The sequence below is a fragment of the Mizuhopecten yessoensis genome, unplaced genomic scaffold (assembly GCF_002113885.1).
Source record: "Mizuhopecten yessoensis strain PY_sf001 unplaced genomic scaffold, ASM211388v2 scaffold1615, whole genome shotgun sequence".
Classification (NCBI taxonomy): domain Eukaryota; kingdom Metazoa; phylum Mollusca; class Bivalvia; order Pectinida; family Pectinidae; genus Mizuhopecten; species Mizuhopecten yessoensis.
Window position 1 is genome coordinate 85765 of NW_018404135.1, and position 17877 is coordinate 103641.

General features: G+C 38.6%; 1 protein-coding gene across 1 annotated transcript in view; it reads left to right on the top strand.

Moving 5' to 3' along the window:
- Window positions 1-1699: 1699 nt before the first annotated feature.
- Window positions 1700-17877, top strand: part of LOC110466221 (pyrokinin-1 receptor-like) — a gene marked incomplete at its 3' end in the record, with an annotated part of 46923 nt that continues 30745 nt past the window's right edge. Inside the window, exon 1 of the mRNA XM_021522605.1 lies at window positions 1700-1779. The remainder of the gene's footprint in view (window positions 1780-17877) is intronic.

Sequence of the window (17877 nt, forward strand, 5' to 3'; positions counted from 1 at the left end):
TACAGAATATGATGAGATGTACCTCGTCTGAGGCCAGTAATTAAACGCATAGCTTCTAGTTGAACTGATTCTAAAAGATCTGATTCCGATTTGGTACAATTATCCCATACTATATCAGAATATTCTAGCACAGGTCTTATATAAGAGACATATAATGTTTTTAATGTATTCCTATCAACTGTAGTTTTTAAAATTCTAAGAATACTTAGTCTAGAGTTAGCTTTCTTATAAATATTTGAAATGTGATCTGACCATGTCCCTTTACTGTTAAATGTTAGTCCTAAGTGAGTATGGTGTTCATGTTGTGCAATTGGAGTATTGTTAAATAGCAGTTGAGGATGATTGGTAGATATATCATGATCGCTTCAATAATACGCAGAAATTCACTTAGGTTTAGATTGTTTCTAATTTGATCTGTTCGTTTCTTAAAAACCGCATCTATCTGTTACGGAAATCAAATTGACCGTTCCACTAATTACGTCACTTATCCAATGGTCGTTGCTTCCGTACACTGAACGCCCTCCTTCCGGTTCTAAGGATGTACCTTTATTTTTCCAATAATTAGAAAACAGACCTGAAAACAAAGACTATATGATATTGCTTACACGTCGAATGAAGACATATGTGTTGCCCATAAATGTCCTCTATTACGGCGAGAGTTGGCGTGGTCCGGAAGACAAGACCATCAACGTTGATTACCGATCGTATGAACAACACATACCTGTTATGGGCAAATCACCGGCTAGACTATTAGCATATATTTGTACACAGAAGTCATTCCTGTTTATCTGACAAGGATAAAACAAAATCTCAAAGTGAATTGATAAAAAAACATCAATAGTTGGGAAGCCTCAGTTCTGTACCCGTGACTTGAGAACGACTGCGCGCGCTACCATTAGTTCCGGTAAGTTCCGGTGACAGGGAGACCGAAGCCTACTGTGGAAAGCTGCTCCGATAGCGCTTTGATAGCGTCACGCCAGACCAGTAATGATGTTTTATGCTCTAAGGTAGCAAATTAAACGCTCAAAAATATATTATCATTTGACATAAATTCATATCATTGGCATCGTTTAACTGATGACAAAGCAACACGCAAAGTCAGAGGCGAACCTGCATAAGTGGTATTGTCTCATAAACTCGATCAAGATAAAGAAGCAAGCTCCGACGCAGTTTATTTCCGGGATAGTAGCAAGATCTGAGAAACAACAGGTAAGAAAAAGCCGGATTCTTGTTATAACTAGATGCGTTAAAGTTTTGGATTTAGAGGTGCCTTTTATGCTTTGGTTTTCTTTCACTATGTGCAAAGTCAAATTGACTACACCGTGAAAATTCTTGTCAAGATCCAAGGACATAACTTTTGATTATAACCATATTTCGTGAAACAAGAGTTCAGAAATTTCATTTTATATGGGCTTGTTACATAAAACATGTGTCTGTCTATTAAAACATATTTGGAGCAAAGAACTAGAGCAGAGAGTACGCAATGTATTCTCCAGACGCAAATACACATTTTTTTGTTACAAACATGTGACACTGATTTACGATAACATGACTTGAATGAGGTATATCACGTTTGAATTATGATTATTGACATAATTCTTCCTTTACCTGTCTTCCAACAGGTGCTCTCTACTACTAACAGGTGGCTTACACCTTTTCTACCAAAGTCGGCTAATCATTTTCGACGCCCGGAATTATTACAGAATCCACATTCACTACGTTACAACAAGGCCTTTATGTAAGATCTACTTCGGAAGTTCTAGCTTATAAGCTCAGAAGGTAAGTCGCTACTGTTTATTTTTAATGCCGGCTCTTAATGATTTTCTGTAGGCATGATAAGGCTTGGGTTTATTGTATTAACGTGATACCCTGTAAATTGTTTAGAGGCTATTTATCATTTTTGCTGCAATTAAGATAAATTATATAGAAGTTGCAATAACCTGAGTAGGATGGTGAACGCTTATTTTACCTGCTTACCAGATCGTCTGTTGCAATATGAGGAGATACACGCCTTTATATACGCCGCCAATAAAGCTCGACCAAAAACAACTGTGTAACATTCTTCCATGTCATATAAAAATGTCAAAACATCATTTATTTCCATAATTCATGTTAAAGTTCAGAATCAGTACTAGCACGCAAGACTACTGTTAAGGCTGACTTAGCATTTCACTTCCCAATCATAAGGTTTCTCTCGCGTGCAACGGGTGTAATATATTGTAAGGAAGAATGTTTCCTATGGTATCACAGCATGAACATGTTCTTAAATCTTGAATATATCTTATCAATATCGATTTTGGAATGACAAAAATAAGACTTTATTCGCAAGATACAAACGCTATCGGTTCCTTAGACTCGACCGTGTATCTAACAAAAACAGTCTTTATATACACAAATCGGATATTATACCGGAACATGCAAATTTCTGATTTAAGAATTGTTAATTGCTTCGTGAACGATTAAATTTTAAATGAAATACATGCTCCCTGTTATGTTTTTCGACTTTTTATTTTGATATTAAATTTCTAAAATATCAATAACCCTTTTGTTGCTAAAACCTGAAGAAGAATGTCAATGATTTATTGATGTTTAAACACACGCTCAACCCAGTATGACTTAGCAACTATATAAATATCTGTATATATACTATCGTTATACTCGTTTGGGAGTTTACTAAAACACAGTTCTGTTGGTCGAGTTATCGATGGGGTATTGCTTTTCTTTCTTTATCTTGGAGAAATCCCGGGATTTTGAAATAACTTAGATTTCATAGATCTTCCGTAAATATCATGCTATCAAAAACGTAATTTTAAGTAGGCAAATAAAACAACTTATCCTGGGTTCGTTCCCATTACATCCCGTTGTTGCACGTGTTTCCTGTGATCGGTATCGGTGTAAAACGTCCTGTTCTATCGTGCTCGGTAGGGTTCAAGTTGGCCCTCCGGGAACGATTTTTGTCTAGTCGGATACTCCGAAATGTATCGTGTCTTCTCCAAAACAACATAACATCGTGACGTGGTCAACACAGCATTGTCGTGTCCTATTAAACGGGGAAATAAAATCATTTGAAAAGCATTGATAAGAAAGCAACTGTTTTTCTTATCGGTGAGTTTGGAGTTACGAGCTCGTGTGTAAATAACATTCAGAACAAGTATGATATTACCCTGTTCAATAGCACTATACTAGTGGGTAATGGAGCGTGGCGATTCGTGAGTCAAGGGATCGTCACCTCGTGAGCCATTTGTTAAGCCATTTGTAAAACGGGTTCTAAATGACGACAAAAACAACCTGTCTTAATAAAACAAATACGTTTACAGTAAAAACAGCTAGTACCGTATCTACAACTTCCTCATAGCTTGGTTATTAGCACGGTTATTGTCAGACAAAGGAAGGATGTCTGGTAAATATATTTTTACATAAATGTGCTGAATTATAATGTAGAAGAAACGATTGTCTATCAATTCTCTCTGATAATATGATTTATCTAACAAACAAAATTAAAAGTGCTATAAATATAATCCTTAATATGAGTGAATTCTTTTTCATGTTAACGTGGATATTGTAACAGTGCCCTTTGTCGTCACTTTATCACGTGAACGGGGATATTTTACCAGTGCCCTTTGTCGTCCCTTTTTCAGGTTAACGGGGATGTTTTAACAGTGGCTTTGTCGTCCCTTTTTCACTTTAACGGGGATATTTTAACAGTGGCTTTGTCGTCCCTTTTTCACGTTAACGGGGAAATTGTAACAGTGCCCTTTGTCGTCCCTTTTTCACGTGAACGGAGACATTTTAACAGTGACTTTGTCGTCCCTTTTTCACGTTAACGGGGATATTTTAACGGTGCCTTTTGTCGTTCCCTTTTCACGTTAACGGGGATATTTTAACAGTGGCTTTCTCGTCTCTTTTTCACGTTAAAGAGGATATTTTAACAGTGGCTTTTGTCGTTCCTATTTCACGTTAACGGGGATATTTTAACAGTCCATTTTGTCGTCCCTTTTTCACGTTAACGGGGATATTTTAACAGTCCCTTTTGTCGTCCCTTTTTCAGGTTAACGGAGATATTATAACGGTGGCTTTGTCCTCCCTTTTTCACGTTAACGGGGATATTTTAACAGTGGCTTTCTCGTCTCTTTTTCACGTTAAAGAGGATATTTTAACAGTGGCTTTTGTCGTTCCTATTTCACGTTAACGGGGATATTTTAACAGTCCATTTTGTCGTCCCTTTTTCACGTTAACGGGGATATTTTAACAGTCCCTTTTGTCGTCCCTTTTTCAGGTTAACGGAGATATTATAACGGTGGCTTTGTCGTCCCTTTTTCACGTTAACGGGGATATTTTAATGGTGCCTTTTGTCGTCCCTTTTTTACGTTAACGGAGATATTGTAACAGTGCCCTTTGTCGTCTCCTTTTCACGTTAACGGGGATATTTTAACAGAGGCCTTTTTCGTCCCCTTTTTCAGGTTAACGGGGATATTTTAACAGTGGCTTTGTCGTCCCTTTTTCAGGTTAACGGGGATATTGTAACAGTCCATTTTGTCGTCCCTTTTTTACGTTAACGGAGATATTGTAACTGTGCCCTTTGACGTCTCCTTTTCACGTTATCGGGGATATTTTAACAGTGCCCTTTGTCGTCCCTTTTTCAGATTAACGGGGATAATTTAACAGTGGCTTTGTCGTCCCTTTTTCAAATTAACGGGGATATTGTAACAGTCCCTTTTGTCGTCCCTTTTTCAGGTTAACGGGGATATTTTAACAGTGCCTTTTGTTGTCCCTTTTTCACGTTACCGGAGATATTTTAACAGTGCCCTTTGTCGTCCCTTTTTCAGATTAACGGGGATAATTTAACAATGCCTTTTGTCGTCCCTTTTTCACGTTAACGGAGATATTTTAACAGTGCCTTTTGTCGTCCCTTTTTCACGTTACCGGAGATATTTTAACAGTGCCCTTTGTCGTCCCTTTTTCACGTTCACGGGGATATTTCAACAGTGCCTTTTGTCGTCCCTTTTTCAGGTTAACGGGGATATTTCAACAGTGCCTTTTGTCGTCCCTTTTTCACATTACCGGAGATATTTTAACAGTGCCCTTTTGTCGTCCCTTTTTCACGTTACCGGAGATATTTTAACAGTGCCCTTTTGTCGTCCCTTTTTCACGTTACCGGAGATATTGTAACAGTGCCTTTTGTCGTCCCTTTTTCAGGTTAACGGGGAAATTTTAACAGTGCCTTTTGTTGTCCCTTTTTCACGTTACCGGAGATATTGTAACAGTGCCTTTTGTCGTCCCTTTTTCACGTTAACGGAGATATTTTAACAGAGGCCTTTGTCGTCATTTTTTCATGTTAACGGGGATATTGTTACAGTGCCCTTTGTCGTCCCTTTTTCACGTTAACGGGGATATTTTAACAGTGGCTTTGTCGTCCCTTTTTCACGTTAACGGGGATATTTTAACAGAGGCCTTTTTCGTCCCCTTTTCAGGTTAACGGGCTTATTTTAACAGTGCCATTTGTCGTCATTTTTTCATGTTAACCGGGGATATTGTAACAGTGCCCTTTGTCGTCCCTTTTTCACGTTAACGGGGATATTTTAACAGTGGCTTTGTCGTCCCTTTTTCAGGTTAACGGGGATACTTTAACAGAGGCCTTTTTCGTCCCCTTTTCAGGTTAACGGGGATATTTTAACAGTGGCTTTGTCGTCCCTTTTTCAGATTATCGGGGATAAGTTAACAGTGCCTTTGTAGTCCCTTTTTCACGTTACCGGAGATATTTTAACAGTGCCCTTTGTCGTCCCCTTTTCAGGTTAACGGGTATATTTTAACAGTGGCTTTGTCGTCCCTTTTTCACGTTAACGGGGATATTTTAACAGTGCCCTTTGTCGTCCCTTTTTCACGTTAACGGAGATATTTTAACACTGCCTTTTGTCGTCCCTTTTTCACGTTACCGGAGATATTTTAACAGTGCCCTTTGTCGTCCCTTTTTCACGTTCACGGGGATATTTCAACAGTGCCTTTTTTGGTCCCTTTTTCAGGTTAACGGGGATATTTTAACAGTGCCTTTTGTCGTCCCTTTTTCACGTTACCGGAGATATTTTAACAGTGCCCTTTGTCGTCACTTTTTCACGTTCACGGGGATATTTCAACAGTGCCTTTTGTCGTCCCTTTTTCAGGTTAACGGGGAAATTTTAACAGTGCCTTTTGTTGTCCCTTTTTCACGTTACCGGAGATATTTTAACAGTGCCTTTTGTCGTCCCTTTTTCAGGTCAACGGGGATATTTTAACATAGCCTTTTGTCCTCCCCTTTTCAGGTTAACAGCGATATTTTAAAAGTGCCTTTTGTCGTCACTTTTTCAGGTTAACGGGGATATTTTAACAGTGCATTTTGTCGTCCCTTTTTCACGTTAACGGAGATATTTTAAAAGTGCCTTTTGTCGTCCCTTTTTCACGTTAACGGAGATATTGTAACAGTGCCTTTTGTCGTCCCTTTTTCACGTTAAAGGGGATATTGTAACAGTATACATTTGTACATGTCTATTTGGGGAACAGTCAAAACTATCATCCCGAGGTAAGGGAATCCCTTGGGAACTGTTTGCCCGAGGCCTCTAGGCCGAGGGCAAACAGTTCCACAGGGCTTCCCCCTACCGAGGAATTGCAGTTTTGACTGTTCCCTCATAGCATTGAAACAATTGTTTTATTACCAAATAGATATTTTAATATCAATGCTGACCGGGAAAACAGTTTTGACTGTTTCACCGCTACAGCCGAAATTGGACAAAAAGCCAGAAACAGTCAAAAATGACTAATTCAAATTTATAAAGACTATTGGGTAATAATGGGTAATAATGTCTTTTGTCGTCCTATTTTCACATTAACGGGGATATTTTAACAGTGCCTTTTGTCGTCCCTTTTTATCAATTGCAATAACTGAATCTGTAGGTTTTCGATATGTTTCATATATCATCAGAACAAATACGAACCGATATAAACATCGAAGTTCTTTTCTGTCAACTTGTAAAAATATTGTGTAGCATATATTAACACTCATTACTGAAAGCACTAATTATTTGCGATAAATATATGTTGTCACCGTTTTGACGAATGAGCAAGGTATATATATGGGTGTTTGTGCAGTTTGTTCATTTGAATTTTCGCGAATATGTTATCAAAACGAGTATGACGATTCACTAAATATTCAAATTTGCAAGTGCGATGAATATATACTAGCGGAAAAAAGAAACTGTGCATGCGGAGAATTGTAATACATGAAAATTCACACACATGACCGAGTATGACACATACGCACTATCCGTGTGTCATTGACAGTTTTTATACGCCCGTCGAAGACGGGGACGTATTATGTTATCACGCGGGCGGGCGGGCGGGCGGGCATGCGAACGATGTCCGCTCGATATCTCAAGTAATTATTAACGGATTAACTTCAAACTTCACCACAAGGTTAATTACCATGAAACCTCGGACATGTTCGATAACCGCCATTATCCGACCATAATTTGTGGAGTTATGCCCCTTTATGGACTAGCGAAACAGTGTCCGCTTGATAACTCGAGTAATTATTAACGGATTAACTTCAAACTTCACAACAAGGTTAATTACCATGAATGCTCGGACAAGTTCGATAACCGCCATTATCCGACCATAATTTGTGGAGTTATGCCCCTTTATGGACTTGCCGAAACAGTGTCCGCTCGATATCTCGAGTAATTATTTACGGATGAACTTCAAACTTCACAACAAGATTAATTACCATGACAGCTCGGACAAGTTCGATAACCGCCATTATCCGACCATAATTATTGGAGTTATTCCCCTTGGTTTCATTAATGCGATGCATGTGTTCCATGATGTTGAATTTCACTCATTGATCTACCAGTTATGTTGAATGATTTCTCTTTCAATATCAATTACTCACAAATACTTCATATATTTCAATCATACAAACAACTGCTCATTCAATGTGTAACGGGCGTATTATATACCGCTTGCGGTAACCTTGTTCCCGTGTAATTTGCTCTCTAAAGGCGTTGACCAGTTTGCACGTTTTTCTCGTCCAGCCATCCAATTCGACAATGAAGGTTTATTTTTCAACTGTTGGGTCACTCTGTTGAGACCAGTGAACAGTAAAAACAGCATTATAACGTTTTAGTTTGTGATTAATGCTATGCCGAGGCTCGATGGAAATGACCGCCTCCGGATTATTGATATGCTTCAAGTTGGTATGGGCCAAGCCGTTGTCTCTACGTTTTCATGTCCATCGAAACACAATCCGGGATTTGTGGAGAACGACATCAACAGTTTGGCCATGTCGGCGATCGACCTCGTGCGGGACGTCCATGTGTGACGTCACGTGAACAGGACAAGCATATTCGACTTGTCCATTTGAGAAATCGCTTCCAAACGACATGTTTGACTGCACGGACAATCCCTGGGTTGCTACCAATAAGCCCCAGAACTGTACGCAACCGATTGCGTGAACGAGCTATCAGTCCGCGACGTCCTGCAATCCGCCCAGTTCTTCTGCCAAACGTCATCGTTTAGCACGTCACGACTGGTGCAGAAGGCATCTGCGATTTACTCGACGGGATTGGGCAGGCATTTTGTTTACGGACGAGTCGCGAGTCCACCTGGATAGTAGTGACGGCCGTTCCAGAGTGTATCGTCGCGTTGGAGAACGTTTCCTTGACGCGTGTGTGGTACAACGACATTCTTTCGGCGGAGGCAACGTTATGATTTGGGGCGGTATCACAGCCAACGGGAGAACGCCTCTGGTAATTGTTAACGGGAATTTGAACGTGCTACGTTACCGTGACGAGATCCTCCGGACCCACGTCGTTCCATTCGTGCAAGGGCAGCAACGTCACATTACGCTACAGCAGGACAACGCCAGGCCGCACACGGCTCGTGTCGCTATGGACTTTCTGGTCCAGCAGAACGTTGACGTGTTGCCCTGGCCTGCTGTATCCCCCGATCTGTCGCCCATTGAACACGTCTGGGATGAAATGAAGCGCAGATTACGGGCATTACCTAATCGACCGGTGACGCTGGCTGATTTGGCTGCAGCGTTGGTACAGATCTGGAATGCCATCCAACAAGCATTCGTGAACCGTCTGATAGGCTCCATGCGTCGACGTTGCCAGGCTTGCATTCAGGGAAACGGTGGACATACGAGGTATTAACTATGTGAACTCAGTATTGACCCCTGCTGTGTTTACGTCACTCCTGAGCGGAACTTATTGATTCCATAACGTGGAAAATGGAATGCAACTGTTAATAAATAACAAATTAATTCTACCTGAAAATCTTGTTCTACGTCATACACATTTATTTTTATAACACATTTTAGGCATGCACAGTTTCTTTTTTCCGCTAGTATATATTATTAATAAGCTGAACTTATCACCGAGATTTGTGCTATAATTTCAACGATTCTCCTCACTTGTTGTATCTCTCCGTGTACCTCGATAAAAAAAGCTGATATTGTCGCTGATTTATAGGATGTAGGCGCAGACTCCGGCTTTAATCATTGATATATTGTTAATAGCAATCAGCAAACTATTCATCAATGCATTAGTTATCGTTACTAAGTCTGCATGAAAATAAATAGATAATCTTACATATCAACTGGATATATTTGCTGGTATGGTCACTGATGAATTATGGGTAACAAACAGCTGCGCGCTCCTGACAATCAAATGGGAAGTGGAATTCGTAGCGCGATGTCTGGATGTCGAGACGAGCGGAAGAGCTCTTTAAATAATATGCTTGCATTGATAAATTGCACAACAAGATGTTTTCGTTCCATGTCTTTGCTGTAGACAGACTATTTAAAGTCAATATCGATAACAAATATGTATACCCGTCTCAGGCTTTTTAGTGCAAAGAAGAGCAATGGGAATCACATGTTTGTCCTGACGGAACTGAACAGACATTTTCTTTTCAACTTTGGAATAGCCATGAATTACATTTAAAGTTTAATTGAAATAAATGTAAATGTCACTTTCAACAAGTTTTTATAAGGACATTCATGAAAGTTTTATCTTTAATGCTATTTAGAGTCAGTTTAGAATTGGTACAATACATTTTGTCTTTCTCTCTTAAGAGCTACACTTTACTCGGAAGATTCTCTTTGACTTTAAACATTTTTTATTGTCCAAAAAGACTCTCTGAAGGAATATAGTCATCTATCTACACTAAAGTGCCCGAAATATTTGATTTTTTTTCCTTTTCAAATACATATGTATCAAACCAAGTCACTGGCACTATATCCGAACCTTAAGCCGTCTGTAACATAGGTAGACAAAATAATTTCACTTAATCACACAAGTTTGTCTACGCTTGTGCGCTGATCTCTGCCTTCCACTTTTCTAGGATTTAGCATTTCTTGTTGTTCACCTACATACTGATTGTAAACGAAGAAAACCCAAAATTATCAACATGGTTGCTAGTCTCCATTGCATATTGATGTCTACTAATGCACTAAAAATAACCCCTAGTGAGACTTACATACAGGGGCGATAACTCTTACACAACCAAATGTGAAGATAAAAGTGCACAACGCAGGATCACGAAAACTTGAAGACTTTTGGTTCGTCATAAAACTTTTTAGAATTAGAATCATGACGCATCATTTTAGAAAATGTTTTTTTTCAGAAAGCCTTTTGAACGAAATGAGTTTTGTATAATATCATTAGAACTAAATATGTTTTATTGCATCGTTAGAAGGAGGCGTTTTAGCTGTAATTTGAGAAGGATCTGAGCGGTTCACATGGCGACAACGTAGACGCTTGCGTTGACAGGTTAATCGTATTGTATTACTAATTTATTGACATTAATTAAGACAAAATTCAGAATATCTTATAACATGCTAATTACCAAACGGTATACAATTGATACAATAAAGTCAACATAGGTAAAAACAAACGTAAAATATTTCACCGGATTTTGACAATATTTTTCTGGAATATTCTTCGTAAAGATGAGCTTTGCTGCTGTACAGATGCTCCTATATCCTGTCGTTTGAAAAGTGATGTTGTATAATGATGTTGATATATTTTGTAGATGGGATTGTAGCCTTCTTGTATATTGATTTATATAGAGTATTGTGTAGCTGGTCTGTTTGTCAACCTTATACTCTCAATACCAAAGATAACTCTGACACTTCTGTTACATTAAACTGGCTTTCAATGAATCTTTTATGTTGAAACTCTAATAGCTGTGTGGGGTAATCAACTGTGATGTGTACTCCAACTGTTCTCCTGTATTACTGTTATGTGTGGACAAATGGAGAAAGTGTCACCCTAGCTTCTCGGGTGAATGCAGACTGATTGTGATACATCTTAGATTGATATTTCAACGTCAATGAACACACATCAACTGCTATTATTCAAAAGTAGGTATCAATAACAACGACAGTTAGGAACTGCTATAAATGGCGGAAGGGAGTGGACCGTTGATGGGGGATCACAAATATCGTCATTGTCATGGCCATCTTCGTGACAGCACGTGCTTGTTGCGTTATCTCCATGTCAATAAAAGACCTTACCGACGCCATATACAGTAAGGCATCAAACTCGGAGTGAAATATTGAAAGGCTTTAGACTGTTCGTGACTTAATATGAATGTACTTTTTCATTTTATCATTGAATCCATGACGTCATAACTACCCTAATTGTCCGATTACACATAGAAGTGACACCCAAATGAAGATTGGTGAATTAAAGCTCAGTTAAGGGATATAGTTAATGAGAAAGAACCACTCTGTGATGAAATGTTGGGTATCCTGTCTCTGGGCAGTACAAAGAACGGGAGACTCGTAGTCTGCTACCCACAGTATTATACTGTTTATATTATCAAGGGCAGTACAAAGAACGGGAGGCTCGTAGTCTGCTACCCTCAGTATTGTACTGTTTATATTATCAAGGGCAGTAACAAGAACGGGAGACTCACAGTCTGCTACCCTCAGTATTATACTCTTTATATTATTAAGGGCAGTACAAAGAACGGGAGACCCGCAGTCTGCTACCCTCAGTATTATGCTGTTTATATTATCAAGGGCAGTACCAAGAACGGGAGACTCACAGTCTGCTGCCCTCAGTAGTATACTGTTTATATTATCAAGGGCAGTCCAAAGAACGGGAGACTCGTAGTCTGCTACCCACAGTATTACACTGTTTATATTATCAAGGGCAGTAACAAGAACGGGAGACTCACAGTCTGCTTCCCTCAGTAGTATACTGTTTATATTATCAAGGGCAGTCCAAAGAACGGGAGACTCGTAGTCTGCTACTCTCAGTATTATACTGTTTATATTATTGGGTATCCTGTCTCTGGGCAGTACAAAGAACGGGAGACTCACAGTCTGCTACCCTCAGTATTATACTCTTTATATTATTAAGGGCAGTACAAAGAACGGGAGACTCACAGTCTGCTTCCCTCAGTAGTATACTGTTTATATTATCAAGGGCAGTCCAAAGAACGGGAGACTCGTAGTCTGCTACCCGTACAAAGAACGGGAGACTCGTAGTCTGCACCCACAGTATTATACTGTTTATATTCTCAAGGGCAGTACAAAGAACGGGAGGCTCGTAGTCTGCTACCCTCAGTATTGTACTGTTTATATTATCAAGGGCAGTCCAAAGAACGGGAGACTCGTAGTCTGCTTCCCTCAGTATTATACTGTTTATATTGTCAAGGGCAGTACAAAGAACGGGAGACCCGCAGTCTGCTACCCTCAGTATTATACTGTACATAGAAGTGACACCCAAATGAAGATTGGTGAATTAAAGCTCAGTTAAGTGATATAGTTAATGAGAACGAACCACTCGGTGATGAAATGTTGGGTATCCTGTCTCTGGGCAGCACAAAGAACGGGAGACTCGTAGTCTGCTACCCGTACAAAGAACGGGAGACTCGTAGTATGCTACCCTCAGTATTATACTGTGTATATTATCAAGGGCAGTACAAAGAACGGAAGACACGTAGCCTGCTACCCTCAGTATTATACTGTTTACATTATCAAGGGCAGTACAAAGAACGTGAGACTCGCAGTCTGCTACCCTCAGCATTATACTGTTTATATTATCAAGGGAAGTACAAAGAACGGGAGACTTGCAGTCTGCTACCCTCAGTATTATTCTGTTTATATTATCAAGGGCAGTACCAAGAACGGGAGACTCGCAGTCTGCTCCCCTCAGTATTATACTGTTTATATTATCGAGGGCAGTACAAAGAACGGGAGACTCGTGGTCTGCTACCCTCAGTATTATACTGTGTATATTATCAAGGGCAGTTCAAAGAACGGGAGACTCGTAGTCTGCTACCCGTACAAAGAACGGGAGACTCGTAGTATGCTACCCTCAGTATTATACTGTGTATATTATCAAGGGCAGTTCAAAGAACGGGAGACTCGTAGTCTGCTACTCTCAGTATTATACTGTTTATATTATTGGGTATCCTGTCTCTGGGCAGTACAAAGAACGGGAGACTCGTAGTATGCTACCCTCAGTATTATACTGTGTATATTATCAAGGGCAGTTCAAAGAACGGGAGACTCGTAGTCTGCTGCCCACATTATTATACTGTTTATATTATCAAGGGCAGTACCAAGAACGGGAGACTCACAGTCTGCTACCCTCAGTAGTATACTGTTTATATTATCAAGGGCAGTACAAAGAACGGGAGACTCGTAGTCTGCTACCCTCAGTATTATACTGTGTATATTATCAAGGGAAGTACAAAGAACGGGAGACTCCTAGTCTGCTACCCTCAGTATTATACTGTTTATATTATCAAGGGCAGTACAAAGAACGGGAGACTCGCAGTCTGCTACCCTCAGTATTATACTGTTTATATTATCAAGGGCAGTACAAAGAACGGGAGACTCGCAGTCTGCTACCCTCAGTATTATACTGTTTATATTATCAAGGGCAGTACAAAGAACGGGAGACTCGCAGTCTGCTACCCTCAGTATTATACTGTTTATATTATCAAGGGCAGTACAAAGAACGGGAGACTCGCAGTCTGCTACCCTCAGTATTATACTGTTTATATTATCAAGGGCAGTACAAAGAACGGGAGACTCGCAGTCTGCTACCCTCAGTATTATACTGTTTATATTATCAAGGGCAGTACAAAGAACGGGAGACTCGCAGTCTGCTACCCTCAGTATTATACTGTTTATATTATCAAGGGCAGTACAAAGAACGGGAGACTCGCAGTCTGCTACCCTCAGTATTATACTGTTTATATTATCAAGGGCAGTACAAAGAACGGGAGACTCGCAGTCTGCTACCCTCAGTATTATACTGTTTATATTATCAAGGGCAGTACAAAGAACGGGAGACTCGCAGTCTGCTACCCTCAGTATTATACTGTTTATATTATCCCAAGGGCAGTACAAAGAACGGGAGACTCGCAGTCTGCTACCCTCAGTATTATACTGTTTATATTATCAAGGGCAGGTTTTATATTCGACACATGAGATTAATTGGAAATATCATAATTCCTTGTTTGTATTGTGCTCATCAGTGTGCGTTGTGGTATCGTTGTCACAATCACTTTGTTGACGTGATATTGCTAAGATTTGAGTTATATATATGCAGGTATTGTCGATGAAGCAGAAACATACTCTCCTGGTCTTTTTCTTCTTATATTTACCTATGGGCTAACGTCTTCAAACATCTCTTCATATTCTACCATGATTTCATCAGTTGGGAGTTTGAATTACGGTAACACTTTGATATTATTTACGTGGTTGTTTTAAAAAAGTGCTTAGGCTCAATTTAGAAATAATTTAAAGTGCAATGCTAATCATTTTGTAAATCAAGAAGTAAAGAACTTTACGATTATAAGGCAAATGTCACGACAATGTTACCGGACAAAATCTCACCATCCTTTATACCAGAAGTTAGGCATCGTACGCGCATTGCTCAACAGATATGATGCAATTGTCAAAAAACAACAGGACAAAATACAAGAGAAAATAACACCACTAGGGCAATGGAAAACTGAGCATATCCTGAATGTGCCCTAAAACGGGTGCAAAAACATTGTCAAAGTAAGGGAAAGGACAAGAAAAAGCCAATCAAGGATGAAAACAAAATATAAAAGGTATATTCGAAACGATCCAGAGGATATATCGCGGTCATGGCATAGCAACAGCCATAATGCCTAACAAGACGCTTCGTAATATCCTAGCTCATCCAAAGGATAGAACACCTAAAGAAAACGTCTTAGAGTGCGTACACCAAATCGGATGCAAAAACCGCGACACATCGTATATTGGAGCGACTGGAAAGCGAGCCTTGGTGAACACCAGAAAGACACAGAAACCCAAGAGCGAAAGAGTCAATAGTTTCATCCCTACCAAAGTTATTACTGTACGCCCAAATGATAAGCCATGGATGAATAACATTATAAGGCTGAAAATGAGACAACGTAATAGAATTCATAGAAAGGCCAAAGTAACAAATAATCCGCACTACTGGGAAAGATTTCGTATACTCAGGAATGAAACTATTGACTTGATTCGTGAGGCAAAAGCAAATTATATCCAAAAACTTGAAAATTGTCTTAATGAAAACATGGTCTCCCCAGACAAATGGTGGAAAATTGCAAAATCTATTACTAATTTCTCCAATAAATCCTCTTCTATTCCTCCTCTTGAACATGATGACCAATTCATTCACCATCCTCTTGACAAAGCAGAAATCCTTAACAATCACTTTACTAATATCTCTTCGTCATCCCCTGACCTTGAATTACCTCAGACAGCACAGCCCTATACTCCATACTCACTAACTAACATTCATATCACTGAACAAGATGTATCTGACCAAATTAATATTCTTAATGTAAATAAACCCCCTGGCCCTGATGGTGTAATCCCTAAAGTTGTAAAAAAATTGAGTAACTCTCTTGCATTACCCCTCTGTCTTTTATTTAATAAAACACTTGAATCAGGAATATTACCAAATAGATGGAAACAAGCAAATATAAATGCTATATATAAAGGGAAGGGTTCATCAAATGATGTTTTAAATTATAGACCAATCTCAATAACCTCATGTTTCAGTAAAATAATGGAAAAAATTGTCTTCAAAAATCTTTACAACTATCTAATAGAAAATTCTATCTTAACTAAGCACCAGTCTGGCTTTATACCAGGTGATTCTACTGTTAATCAACTACTATTTATTTATAATGAAATTGTTAGCAATATGGACCAGGGGAAGGAGCTCAGATTTATTTTTTGTGATATTAGCAAAGCTTTTGATAGGGTGTGGCATAAAGGTCTCTTACATAAACTTAAAACGTATGGAATTGATGGAAATTTACTTTTATGGTTTGAAAATTATCTCTCTGATAGATTGCAAAGAGTCACCACTGAAGGTTATCACTCACAGTTTAAGGGTATAAATGCAGGGGTACCTCAGGGATCTGTTCTGGGACCTTTACTATTTCTCCTTTATATTAATGACATCACTGACAATGTTTCAACTAATATTAAGCTTTTTGCAGATGACACCTCCTTATATGTAATTATAGATGAAAACCCAGCACATGCAGCACAAGTTCTGACAAATGATCTCTCTAACATTGGTGAATGGGCAGGTATATGGGACATCAAGTTCAACCCTACCAAAACTAAATCTGTAATATTTTCTAGAAAACATAACAAACATCACCCTCCAATAACTTTCCAAAACAGCCAAATCACTGACTCAACAGCACATACACACTTAGGACTGACTTTAAAAGATGATGCATCTTGGAATCAACACATTCTGAATATATATGAAAAAGCTTATAGTAGATTAAATATTCTTCGTTACATTAAAACTAAAGTCAATCGTAAATCATTAATTAAAATTTATATAGCATTTATCAGGCCAATTTTGGAATATGCAGACATAGTATGGGATAATTGCACTCAACAATCTAAAGAACTTCTAGAATCTATTCAATTAGAAGCAGCCAGAATCATTACTGGACTTCGATCTGGAACATCTCATAATAAACTTTATAATGAACTTGGTTGGGAAACTCTGTCAACAAGAAGAAATAAACACAAACACATAATGATGTATAAAATAATGCATGGGCTGTCACCTCAATACTTACAAGATGTCTTAAATCCTTTCATTAACAATCAAAACAATAATCCCTATTTCCTCAGACAAACAAGACTGTTTAATCCACCAATATGCAGAACTAACAATTATTTTGACAGTTTCCTCCCTCTAATGTGCCGCACAACTAACACTACTGATAATGATCTCTTAAACTCCCCAACTCTTGCAACCTTTAAACACAAACTAAATAAAGATATTATTATCGATAATGAATCAACCTTAATTTTTAAAACTGAAGGTGATAGACGGGCCAACATTATTCTTTGTCAACTTAGAAACTTATGTAGCAATTTAAATTTTGATTTATTCAATGACCATTTAACTGACTGTCCCTCTTGTGCTTGCTCTTTTGAATATGAAACAGTTTTCCATTACTTTCTTGAATGTCCATTGTATAATGATCTCAGACTTACTTTATTTACTTCTGTTGATAATTATGGAAATCATAACCATATTGATACAAACATTTTTCTACAAGGCTGTCCTGATTGTGATGGACTAACAAACAGACAGTTACTTAATGATGTACAGTTATTTATTGGTAAATCTAGGCGTTTTAATCTCTATATGATCTAACCAGCCATGACCTTATACTTTATACTTTTATACTTTACTATTCCTATTCCAATTATACTCCACAAATAAGTAACTTTACCTACTTTTCTATAAATGTTATTCTTCTACGGACATAGGAGTTTTAAGTTGAGCATGTTTGTTTGTTGTTGTTTGTTGTAAGATT